General features: G+C 37.0%; 1 protein-coding gene across 11 annotated transcripts in view; it reads left to right on the top strand.

The window, feature by feature from the left end:
• The window catches only part of MYRIP (myosin VIIA and Rab interacting protein), a 232553-nt gene that overhangs the window by 78873 nt on the left and 140152 nt on the right, over window positions 1-13528 (top strand). The gene's annotated exons all lie outside the window — the stretch shown is intronic.

The following is a 13528-nucleotide window of genomic DNA, read 5'->3' as shown; positions in this document are numbered from 1 at the left end:
CAGATGGGGATTCAAGTGAAGAGGGGAAGGAGTCCAGAGTGTTGCTTGTTAACAGTAATTCCTATTAGTCTAAAATAGATCTTGGTTTCACTGGATGTTTTTCTACTAGCAGGAACCAAAGCTGTGAGTTAGTAATGATTGGTCATCCTTCTCTTCACGCAAACATACTTGAGTTATAAGTGGACTGTGTGGAAAGTTTATCCTACTCAATTTTTCTGTATAATTGGAGTTTCTCTGAGTATGTGCTTTTATTTAAACTCTTAACACTGGAGAAGGTTATAAATAATATGGAAGAAGTGCAGGGAAAACTAACTCTTTCAATAATGAGTCACTCAGCTGAATTTTTAGCTCAAATACTCTACTGGCTCAAATTCCCATCTTGTGTGTGTATCAAAGCAGTGAATTTAATTTTCTTACTGCTCTGTAAAATACCCCCATAATATTTCTGAGGATTTGGGGAAAAGAGAAGAGTTGTGTTTTTCTGAATCAGGAATGATTCTCTTGTTGGTGAAACCTTGAAATTCACCCTGATGCTCCAGCGGACCTAATCTGAACATTTGATTAACCTGTACTCTGGGACTTCTTAGGATGCATATCTAGATGCAGCCAGAGTGGTCTTCCCATGCTCAGGTGTTTTTCTTTTTTTCTTTAATTCTATATTTTATGTTGAATGTAGACTGTTAAATGAACACAAATGCATTGTTAAAAAAAATGTTGAAGACAAAGACGTGACTTTGATTCTTAGCTATGAACTTTTTTCTCTCCCTGCAAATTAATAAACTCAGGATTTTTAGGTATTAAGACATGGAGCCCTCGAGACTTGGCATTGGAACAGCTACTGCTACTTTTTTCAGCACAATAATTTTCATTGTGTCTTCATAATAAAGATGCCAATAACAAAGTGAATTATTTTATACACATTGTTCTCAGTGCTTTGTGTTTGTCCTTTCCCCTACATTTTTCTTATATTTTTCCATTTTTTGAGAATGTTAGAAGTATTCAGTTAATCATGTTACAATATATGAGAAAAAAAGTCTTTCATAGGTGTAAACACTGTTTCAGACAGATAGCTTGTTCTTTGTGATAAAATTATATTCAAATCTCTCATAGAACACCAACTTGAATTCAGTGTGAAGGCACCTTTACTGAACTGCTTTATTGTACTGAGTAAAAGAGGGCATTACAGAAAATAGAGGAAATAATATGATTTTAAGGATATTGTGTGAGTCAGACTGTTTCACTGACTTTTAGACACTTGGTGTTTTCTAGGATTTTACAGGATTTTGTGGTTTACACCTGTTAAGAAATAAAGGATTTACCTAGCTCATCCATAAGAAAACAAATGTATTCAAACCAAGAGACAAGCAAAGCATGACTACTAACACTAGTTTTGTTTGCAATTAATAACTTTCATTATAGTGATGCTAAAACTTTGATTTCATTTATCACACAGTTCAAAGGGCTGTAAGAGAGGTTGGCTAAACTTACTTGCTGGACATTGGTACAGTGTGCTGCCAGGTCTTGAGTGTTTTCTGATCCTCCTTTTCTAAAGGAGGACAGTTCATTTGCTTAATCTGCAGTAGTAGAGGCCATAGTTTAGATTCACAGCACATATTAAGGAAACTTAATCACACATGCAGTGACTTGGAGATCTCCTGTGTAAGTATCAAACCAAATGCAAATGTACAAATCCTGTTCTGCTTTTCTGAGAGCTGTTATTAAATTGCTTCTCTTTTATCTGAATTTGTTGAACTTTAGTCTTGCAGTTGTCAATGACATAAATATAAAGAGGTGTATGTGAATAAAAAACTGTAGCTTTTCTGTCTCATTGGACGTGGAAATCAAAAGATAGAGCAGAAAAACCACACCTTCATTGCAATTATATCAGTTCAGGTAGTGTCTGAATTTAGAGATAATTCAGGTACACCTGTTTGCAAGGTAGCAGAAACTACATGAAATTTACTCTAGGTGCACCAAAGCGTTTATTGGTCTAGCTTTGTAGGGGGCTTGAAATCTGCTTGGTAGGTATTTTGTTGAATGCAAAGCAAGTTGTGCAGCCTCCAGCTACCACCACATTCAATGCTTTTGTGTCCCAGTCCTCTTCACAGGGGATAAATAATGGCAGGTAAGGAATGTGCTGTCATGGCAAGGTGTAACATAAAGTGAGACGGTCTTTGTGGAAGTCTGAGGTGAAACCAGGCTTCAGCCAGCCATGATTTTTGCTACTGAGGAATGGGAAAAGTTGTAATGTCTTTGAAATGGACACGTTCCTCTGGGCTATCTTAGTAATTAAAGAAAAAATGCTTATGATACCAGGTATTTAATATAAATTCATCCTTATAGAAGTTTTTATACTTATTTTATACCTTTATATACTGTATTTATGAAAAATGATGGTCTTAATCTTGCAACCTTCTGTTTCTGAAAGCCCCTCTGGGCAGCTGTATGCTGCCAGTAGCCTCACATATCTGTCTGGCTAGTAGCCCTTGCAGAAGTTAAGAAGGTGCTGCTTTTCTCTAAAAGGCTTAGGTTATACTGTTAGTTTACACATCCTCCTGTGTATATTAGAATATACTTCTACTGAGTGCGTGCTCCACTGTTACTCAGCCAAAGCTTGTAGTGCCATCTACTTGATACAGTAACAGATCCTAAATTTAGCAGCTAAAAGCAGAGTCTAGTGAGACAGAAGTATCGCTAGGATAAGGATCTTGGCAGATTCATTGCAGGTTTGCATTGTGGGTTGTAAGCCTTGCATTTGATGACTTCAAATTTGTCAGGTGACATTTACAAAAGCACTGGAAATCATGGTAAAGCAGTGTGACTAATGATCTAACCTGAAAGTTCAAGACAGCAGGACTGTTTGAAAGAGAAGCCATATGCTGCTACTGTGACTTCTGCTCCGCACACCTCTCTCCTTTAACATCATTACTTTGGTGTAGCCCAGAGAAAGCAAGTGAAGCTGGGTTGTTCTCAAATTCCTAGCACAACTCTTCCTACTAAAGTAGGTGTTTTATGATCAATTCCTGCCAGTTGGCTGTCAAATGAGCAAAAGTTACTCTCAGCAAAGTTAACTTCCATGTAGTTTATTTGAATCATCCTAGTTTTATATGGTTAAAAAAAATCAACAAAACCAAACCGACAAACTGTCCAAACATTTTTATTTTCTGCATTTTTCCATCTTGTGAGTCAGAAATTGCAAAGAGATGGTGTTACTTACAAATCTAAGGGCATCATCCCACCCTAGGGTGATGGTGGTAAATGCTGCCAGTACACTGCCACAGAGCAGTCTCATGATGACTACCAAGTAATCAGCCAGACAAGCTGTGCTCTTTTTTCTTGAAATTGTTAGCTCTGTTTCTTTTCTAAGATGCTAAAAATCTGCTTCTTAGAGTAGAAGTTACAGGTGGTCTGTACTTGCAGAATTTGGATCATGCAACTTCTGTCTGTCCTGTAGAGCATATAAGTAGCATCTGGGTTAATTTTCTATATATTAAGTTACTGGTTATTTTATTTATTTATTTAAACACTGTTAAACAGTTACTTTTGCTTACATGGAGAACCTTTGAGGACTCTTACGAGTTACAAGCCATAGTTTGGGGGCACGGTCTCAAAGATTATGTTATGTTTTTCTGTGTACCACATACTGTAGGATTTGAATGTTTTTCTGATTCTTGAAAGAAAAGTGCATAATCTTTCCTTCTTTTCCATTTCTAAGACTCACAGAATGGTTGAGGTTGGAAGGGACTTCTGGAGATCATGTTGTCCAACCTCCCCATTTATAATTGACTGAGTGAAGCTCTCATTGTAAACTACGGTTTGGTGTGAGTAAAAGTCTGACCAGTGCATCAAAACAGCTGAGCTACACTGAGAGTGTAGGAACTGATGAATTTTTCCCTTTGATGTGGTAGGGTTTGGTACAGTGTTGTTTCTCATGTCATGCAAAAGATATGAGCTCAAGCTGCCTGTCTTTTCCTGTTTCTAGATACTCGCTATTGCACTCAAGAAGCTTACATGTTCAAAATTCAGGAAAAAAAATCTGCAACAGATTGTGTCAAGCTTTGATTTGGCCTAGGTAGTGCTTTAGTGTTTTTCAGTTAGATTTTTTTTTTTTTTCTTACTGGGAGAAAGATGGTGGCAGGAAGACACTGCTATTCTTCCAAGACGTCAAGAAAGGGGGACCTGCTGGGGAACGGCTCTACTTTCTCTTTTGGGAGCTGTGTCAGGAGTGGAGCGGGAGGGTCTGCTTCTCAGTGGGTTCCTTTTGCTTTCTCTGGCTGGATCTTCAGCTGCCGAGAGGAGATCTGAAGAACTTCAAAGTGAGAAATTGCATGACTGCGTCTTTTCTCATTTTTGCTCTGATATTAAGGTTTTTCAGATGTAGCCCTTCATTACAAAGGGACAGGTTGAAAGGTGGATTGTGAGAGGTCTCTTATAGTTCCCGCAGCCTGGGAAACAAAGATTTGGGAAATGCTTTTCTTGTTTCTGGGACAGTAGGTGGAGCTGTTTATTACACACTCAAAACCTCCTTGAAAAATGAAAAATTCCAAAACGTGTCTGAGAACCAGTTTTCATGTTCACTGAATGAGTGCAATGTCCTAGCATCCCCAAGATGCTAATTCTCTAAATGTAAGTCTGTTCAGAAGTGAGTTGTCAACTGGCTTTGTAAAAATAAATTAATAATTGTAAAAAACCTGCAGCTTTGTCCAGTCCCTTTACTGGCATTCGTGTAATTTTCCATACTTCCCAAATGAAGCAGTTCTGTCCTGGTGTGCCACATATGACTTCTCAGTTTTTCTGCCTTCTTTTTGTGAGCTTACACAGACCTTTACAATTCAAACTTCTGTATTTCTAATTTGATTCATTTTGTCATCATATAAGAATTTTATGTCAGGTATGTCACAGGGGGATAATCCTGCTATGGAGGATGGTCTGAGAGTTTTTATGTAGAACTCACATGGCTTGCAAAGGCCTCCAGCTTCATCCCTGTTTGATGAGCTGTTGCGTACACTGGGCACATACTGTACAAGTCTGCTGGAGCTCTGTAACTGCTCTGCTTGTAGCTCTGTTCTAGCAACACTTTCTCAATCCCTTCAGGTGGTGAAGTCTCCTGTAGCATTACAGGAAATCAGTCCAAAATGTAACAGATTAGATTAATGGAAATTGATATTGTAACTGAATTTAAGCCCAAAACTTTAACAAATAAATTAAAAATAATTATGTTGCATGCTTGCAAGCTCAAAAAGCAGTGCAAATATTACTGAATTAAGTCATAGGATACTTAGTAGTAATACATACACTTGCTGTTTTCTTTTGCTAATTAAAGTCAATAAAACAGTAATTGCAGTATCTTTTGTCAGACTGTGCTTAATGATAACCTTTGATGTAAATAAACTTCTTTCATATAACAGCTTTCTTTCCAGTGTTGGCAGGTGAGAAAACTCATTGAGTAAGCACATAATTTAATTTTCTACAGCGGGTAATGTAGCAGAACACTACGGTACGCAATCAAGAACAGAAGCAAAACATTGCTTGCAGTCTCTGTTTTCTTGGTGTTGTACAGGACCTCAGCTAATGAGGTTTATTGGTGAAATGATCAGGTTTACAGGTGAAATAATAAAGAGCGTTACAGCATTTGCAGAGCCACTGGGTTCTTGCTTAGTTAATTGTATACTCAGTAAAACTATTCTTGGAAACCAGAGGGATCTGCTTTTGCAGAATTGCATAACTACAGGCTGAAGTCAGGAATAAAAGGCTTACAAAACAGTAGCAGCAGCTCAGCGTATCATTTTAAATAATCTGAAATTGTCTAATGACTTCTAAAGTGAATTACTTAGTAATGAAAAAATAGCAGTGCATTGTTCATTATTGCTATTATTCATCAGTTCTGGAAGACTTTGGGATGTTTCATGAATACATGATTGTATTTTATTCCAGTCATTTGACAGCTCCTGAGTAGGCGCCTTACTGTAAGTTAGAGATAGTAGATTCCTTCTTTCTGAAATACTTTTGGGATTTTATTAGGATGCGAGTATTTTCACATAAGAATTTCCTGCAGGTATGTCCCCTTCTGATTTTGAAAATCTGAGCAAAACATTTGGATGCTGGTTTAGTAGTTCATACTATCATGGGGAAAAAATCTAGCTGCTTAATGGAGAAAGCTTTGGAAAACATGGTTAGAACCTAACCAATTCAGTCATGTTTGCCTGAATTTGCAGAAAAACAGAAATGAGATTTTGGAGGTGTAAACTATCCCATTAATATCAATTCAGATGGCAGTGATGATATCGTTAGTGTTAATGGTTTCTTTGATGAAGGGAATGTGCAGGGAAGAAGAGGAAGTAGCCTATTCTTAAGACTTGAAATGAACGTGAGGCTTCATTGCGGAATGACTAGTAATGACATTTTGATCACTAGTTTTGGTTTTCTGTTACATAGGTGACAAAACTTGCCAGTGAATTAGGAGATCTAAAGCACATCATAAGGGTAGGGTAGGAGTAAATAATTTAAAAAAGCAAGTAAAAATTTGTGCAAAGATATCAGAAGGAGGATGCTTAATGGAGAGTCTTTGTTGGAGTCCTCTGTCTAAAGAGGATGATGGAAAAGGAGCAATCCAGGAAGATGAAGTCTGTTAATGAATACAAAATAAATATTTTGCATTGGCTCTTTTTGGAAGAGTTTAGTAGAGTTTCCCCATCAGTCTCTCACACTGTGAGGGTCTGCCTTAATTGGAAGTGTCAAGAATAAGTTCTAGACTAAGTGAATAAAAGGAACTGAGATGAGTCTCCGGGACCATAAGGCAATCACTCACAGGTTCCAGAGGAACTCAAAAATGAAGTCTTTGAATTGTGATATAAAAACAGTCTCCTAAATTGTTCCTGGTACCAGGAAAATGGATGAATTTACTATGTGATGCTGGTTTCTGTAAAGGGGATGCAGTAGCAGGGGAACTGCAGACTAGAAGGTTTGGTTTCTGTGACTGAATGAATGACGAAATTAATAAAGAAAATAATTCTCACACTGGGAGTGCTGGAGAGGAATCAATGTGATACTGGAGAGCTAGGGCACTCTTTACAAATGTGGTAGACGCTATAAGGGAGCCAAGAAGCATGTGAATTAAGTTGATCAGGCTGCTGTACTGCACATGGGATTTAAAAGTCTCTTGATTTCCCTCACTGAAAGCTCAAGGAAACAAACCTGTTGAGCACCAAGAGAATATATTTAATGGATTAATTACTATAAATAATTTTTAAAAATAAGGCGTAGAAAAAAATAGAACAAAATGATTGCTTTCTTTAGTGTGAGTTTATTAGTGGATTTCCCATAAAAAACTATTACTACTATTCTGGCAGAAGAATAAGTAATGAAACGACTAAGTTTGAATAAGCTGCAAAGAGGCTTCATATCCTTAGTGACAAGGCAGCATGTGAGGATAAATATTGATAAGTTTATTTTTTTATACACACATGTATATATGCATATAAATGCACACATATTTGCATATAAATGCAAACGTGCCAATGTTAATATATATAATATATGCAAAAATAAATATGCAGCAATAGGGTCTGTTGAGAAAAGAGACCTTAAACATCCTGAGTGATAAATTTTTACAAAGATAAACTCAGTATTCGGTGGTGATCAAAATACAAGTTGAACATTTAAGTATTAATGTGAAAGGATTGAGAAATAAGACTCTGTTGTGTTGCTTTAAGTTGATAGTGTCGCAGCATTTTGGATGGGGTGGGCAGTCCTGGTGGCTATCTAGAAAAGAATGGTAGAACTGAGAAGGCACAAAGAAGGGTGGTGAATGTGATCAGAGATGCAGAATGGCTTTTGGCAGGGAGAATGGAAACAGCACTTTTCAAACCATTTGCTGCAATTTGCAAAGGAGTAGTAGAACAGGAGTAAAGGAGTAGTGTGACGCTTTATGCTGGCCTGGGAACAGTAAGCAGCGTGTCTGCTGCTAGCAGTGAAGAGGAATCTTTATGGCTAAGCATGGAAATGCTGCCTCCTTTTCCACAGGGTTTGAAAACTCTCCTGCTAGGAAGGCCCATCATCACACTGTTTGGATTAAATGCCTGGAAGTCTCCTGAGCTGAAGAAGAAATGGGTCTGTGACAGGAGTCACAAAATTTCCACTGTCTCAAGAGTGCTCATTCAGCTGTGTGAGTTAAACTAGCTGAGCTGAAAGTGTCCTGATCTTTTTGTTAGGTTTAAACTGTCTTTTTCAGAAATACCTGCAAGTCATTTGACCTATTTGGCGTAGTCATCTGAATTCTGCTTCACAGAGGAATTTCAGCATTTTACACTGTAATTTGGCAAACAAAGTGAGGTAAATGTTCACCAGTAAGCCCTGCCTAATATTGCTCCATTGCTCCATTATTCAGAGTTCATAACTCCTAATTTGTGCCTAATGATGCTAATGTCCATCAGCCCTGGTTAGGCAACATGATCGAGCCAGGGATGGTTGATTATTTTAACCTCCATTTAACTGTGAAAAAAGGTTTATCTTACTCTCTGTCAATTTGACATCTAATTAAACATGAAGGTAATGAAACTGTTCTGGTTTATACTGGTTGGAAAAGCCCTTCACATTATGTGTTACCTTGATAATTAATACATGGTTCAGTTACTGCACCTTTACTACACTTCTATTTTGCACAAAACAGACCTGTCCAGGGATTTTAGAGCATGCAGTCTGCATTAACGAAAGTAATTTTCCAGACTCCTGCTCTCCTGAAATACCATCTTCCCCCATCCCTGTTCCTGCTCTTCTCTCTAGGCTTCAGTTCCATGATGAATGGTAACCACACTCAACTGCAACTTAGTTACCCACTCTATCTCTAACTGCATAATCTTTTTCCTTCCTACCTATGAAGCTAGTGTCACACACTACTATTGGCTTCTCTATTGCTTTTAACCACTCTGGATTCCAGCTTTATTATGCTGTTAGGTAGGATTCTCTTATTGCGCACACAATTTAAATGGTTTTATTAAGTAAATTCATCTGTTTCATAGCCAGCATGAATTCTAATGCAGACTAGGCAGCTTTGAGCAGCAGTGTGTTGCTGACACCACCAAAGCTCCTCTGACTGTCTCCAGGGCTCCAGAACATCCTCTAGCATCTACACTGCTGCTGAAACTTGTTTCAGCTTTGTGGAAGCTGCTAAGCAGCTTTGAGATGTGGCAAGAATTGGTGGTAAAGATGTGAGGTGAACCTGCTTTGCAATGCTGATAAAACACAATGTAGTCATTTTAAAGTTTTGTCTGATATGGTCTGCCACAGGCACAGGTGAATTTAACTTGTTGCTTAAAACTAGAATTTTATTCCACATGTTTTTGCCAGATTGCTTGTAAGTTGTCCAAAGCCACATGCAACTTTTATTCACCAAAATTGTGCTTTTAAAAGTATGGAGCATGTCTGGATGATAACTGATTTCTTTGAAACTGGTGAAATACCTGAAAAAGTAACTGTGGTGAGTGCTATACAAATGAGTGATTTGAGGTTTTTTTTTTTTCTTTTCACAGTCTCCAGCTTTGCTTTTTTTTTTTTTTTTTTTCTCCAGTTATGATCCTGGGAGTGTATGTTGTGGCCTGGTGGTCATTTGAAAATACTTTTTCTGTCACTTAACATTGGAAGGTAAAGTTTCCAGCAAGTCAGTTAGTGATTTTTTTCCATCAAGGATTATGTTGAGATGGTTCAAAATTAGGTTGTTGCCCAAAATTTGTGATCTCCATTTCTTAAATGATCTTTACTAGTAGTAGAAAACCTAACTTGTTCTTGAAACTTTTTACTTTCAAAGGTATGTTCCCAATGTCTTTGTTACTGTGGTAGAAGAGAAGATTGTCCTCTTTTTTTTTTTTTTCTTACCATTTAGAGGGAGCTTGCTCCACTGACTATTGAAAACCCATTTTGATCCAATATTCATAGAAACACTTTTTTTTCCCCCATAAATAAATAAATAAATAAATCTCGTGTAAGTTAATAATTTTAAGAAAAGAGAATGCAACAAACTCACATACCAGCCCTAAGGCCCTTATAAATGTTAACGAAAATAGTGTGCATTAAGCAGTGTTGCATTTTGGTATAAGACTTTGTGCCTCAGGCTGAGCTTCACCCGAAGGGTTTTTTGAATCCATCTGGAGCCTTTCACTGATTTCAGTAAGGTGTTGCAAAGATGTAAAATTCTTCTTACTCTGTTTACCTGCTTGAAGATTTGAGGCCCAGACTATGTAGTTCATGTCATTGTTCTACATTGGAGAAGGTAATTTCAGCCATTCCTGAAAACTGTAAAGCATTCTTTTCTTATTTCTTTATCCAAATGTTGGTTGCTGGTTTTGCTTAGTAGTTCACAGGCTTCATGACTGGATCACAAATAGGACTTTATATAAATAAAAATTTATTTAGGGCTAGACAGAGGCACCAAATGAAGCTTTCAAAGTTTCAAGTTTTAAAATAGTTTTGATAGTAACATTTTCTCCTGTGGAAGCTTAAATGAGCATGGGAAAAGTTTGTCTTTGGCTTTGAGGGACATAAAGTTTTCCTGGGCATATCTGAGTAACTTGCGCAAAAGAACATGTGATGAGGATATTTGTGGTTCAGGAGATAATCACATCATCATTTCCAGCAAAACATTTTGCTGTGAAATTTGGCTGTAAGTAATACATGGCATTTATGTTCTGGTGTACTTCAGGGTGCAGTGTTTCATGCATATTTTTGTTGTTTTGGAGAGTATTTGAATGTTGTTAATGTAATAAAAATGACATTTTTGCTATTTGTTGTATTAGCCATTAATTAGTAAAATGAGAAGTGATAAGAGTTGAAAACATCTTAATTTGTGTTTAAATTAAAGTATGTTTTCAAATCTGTAATGCCATTATCTCTAGCAACAAAACAAATTAAAAGACATCCACTATGTGTGTCTCATATAGCACTTTGTCTTGTCAGTATGATTGTGTCTTACAAAAGAGTTGAGTAAATGTTGTCATCTCCATTTTAGTGAATGGACTAAGAACAAAGCTATTTCTCTGGAGAATTGTATCATTAATGAAATTACTTGTGTTCTGATTTAAATAAATCCATTAGGGTCTATTAAAATATATATATAAAAAAAAAACCAGCTTCATATTTAATATAAACTCCAGGTGCCAGAGTAAGTTTCTAGTCTTGACTCATTTTGCTATTTGCTATGCCTGACTCCATAGATGTACTTTCTTTTGATTTCTAAAAGTTTTTGGAAAAAATCCCATGTGAAAAGATCAAAAAAAGGTCATGATGTTATCAGGAGGTTAGAAAAATGAGGTGCTGTAGATTAGAAACTGCGGCTGAAATTAAGGAATAGAAACAAACAGTAAATTTTCAGTTTTGGCTAGAGGCATACGGGGCTTCATATTAAAAGACTTATTTAGTTTGTTAAATGATGATTTGGAAATGGATGGCAAGATGTTCAGAAGAAACAGAAGGATTTAGATTAGGTAAAATCAAAAGTCCATGCAATGATGTAGGTGAAGCATTTATTTCAAGATTTGACTGTGGACTGGGATTAGGATTACATTGGGCAATGCCACCTGGGTAGAGGAACCTTGCCCGGTATGCTGTACTGAGTTTGAAAATTCATGGGAAATAGTTGGGTAGGAAGATGCCTCAGCAAAAACTCTACCCGTGCACAGTATTGTAGAATGCAAGAATTTTGGTGAAGGATAACACTGATGGCCTTGTAATTCCATTGTGCAAATTGAAGGTGTCTTCTTGCCTATAACAGGCATTGCTTCAGATCAGAAAAACAGTTCATAAATGATTGAGAGCTTTCATTAGAAGTTTTCATGTTTAAAAATAAAAAAATCAAAGTATTCATTTACAAAACAGACCAGAGAGGACACAGCAAAAGTACAGATGTGGTATAGAAACAAGTGCTCTTGCATTTCTTTTTGATAGCAAATGAACCATAATAAAATTTGCATTAAATAAAACCATCTATTCTTGCATAGTTAGGCTGGGAATTAATTTTCCAAATAATACTAAAGTTGACATTTAACGGGATTTTAGACCTAACAAGTAAGCAACAAGATCTCACATTACAACCCCTTTATGGATTTTCAGGAGTTAAAGTAACAACATTCACTCTTTGTAGTTTAAGGGTATTTCTATAGGCAGGAGCAGGAAGGGAAGTTAGAAATACAGCTTCTGTGTTCCAGTTACTCCTACCCATCTGGTCAGATATCTAACCCAATGTTACTTGGAACATAGTCCATCTTGGCTGTTTTGGAATTTATTTTTCAAAAGTAAACTTTACTTTTTTTACGTCCATCATTTTATGTCTGTTAGTCACAAAACTGAAATAAGAAAAAAAGAAGAGGAAGCAGTACTAAGAACAGTGATTAAAGTGAGGGAGAATGGATATCTGTGTAAGCTTCAAAGTCTGTTACAGACAGCACAGAGACACTATTGAGCCTTGAGAAACTATTGTAGTGCTGATAGCACGTTTGGATCATGTGCATTTCAAAAGAATAGTATGGGTGAAACTTAATTCTGAGACTGGGTTTTTAAGTGAAGGCTGAACGGAGAAGCTGTTGAGATAAAGTTTTAGCTGTTGTTTAAAAAGTTCAAGGTAGGCAAATTATTATTTTTTGGATATTTATAGTCTGTTAAGCTCAAGACATATGAAAATCCTTATTCTGAGAGCCTTTTAGACCCCCCTGTGGGACAAAGAAATTGGCAAGGTTGCTGAATAACAGCACCAAGAGCACAAAGTACAGCAAGTGGTCTGTATGGCACCTGCTTTAGAAGAATGGATTGGGGATGAATGGAAAAGGTATGGTTTATTATAGAAGTATAGTGATTTAAAAAAAAAATCTACACACAATAAATCTAGGTGATCTGACACTTTTGCAATATGATGATGAATTCTTTGGTCTCTAGACAATTATCAATACGAGGCATTCTACTGTCAATAAAAATAAGACACTGATACACAGAAGAATGGTAGAACAGACAGAAGTGCATATTGGGTAATAATTGAGTTAATGTGTGTTTTGCAAAGGTGATATTTATTTCCAGGGGCAATACTATACTGAGACCTTCATGGATCCTTTTCTATTGAAATTCTTGAAAATGTGAAGTAAAATGAGATTCATTGCTGCCTAGTTTAGCCTAATGTAAGATGAGGTAAATGTTAGTGGGCACATACCTGCTCTTACTGTGAGCATCAAGTGATATGGATGCTCCCAAATTTATCAGTTGCCATGACTTCCTTTCTGGATGTGCCAGCACAAAGCTCCCCATGAGGACAGCTGTGTAGCCATTGCCTGTATCCATTGTGGGGTGAATTGCTGTATTAGCAGGAGACAGAGAAACAGGAAGGGAAAGTGGAGGGAAAATGAGTAATGGCAAAGAGACATAATATTGTGGAGTGGCAGCTAAAGCAGCTTCTGCCATCCTCCTGCTTGCTTTTGAGAGTGGAGAGAAAGCAGGAGTCTCTATACTTTGGCTCTTAGGAAAACACAATGTTCACTTGATCTTTCAGAAAAGT

The sequence above is a fragment of the Anser brachyrhynchus genome (genome assembly GCF_964034855.1).
Source record: "Anser brachyrhynchus genome assembly, chromosome: 2".
Classification (NCBI taxonomy): Eukaryota; Metazoa; Chordata; class Aves; order Anseriformes; family Anatidae; genus Anser; species Anser brachyrhynchus.
This window is presented reverse-complemented; position numbering and strand designations above follow the sequence as displayed.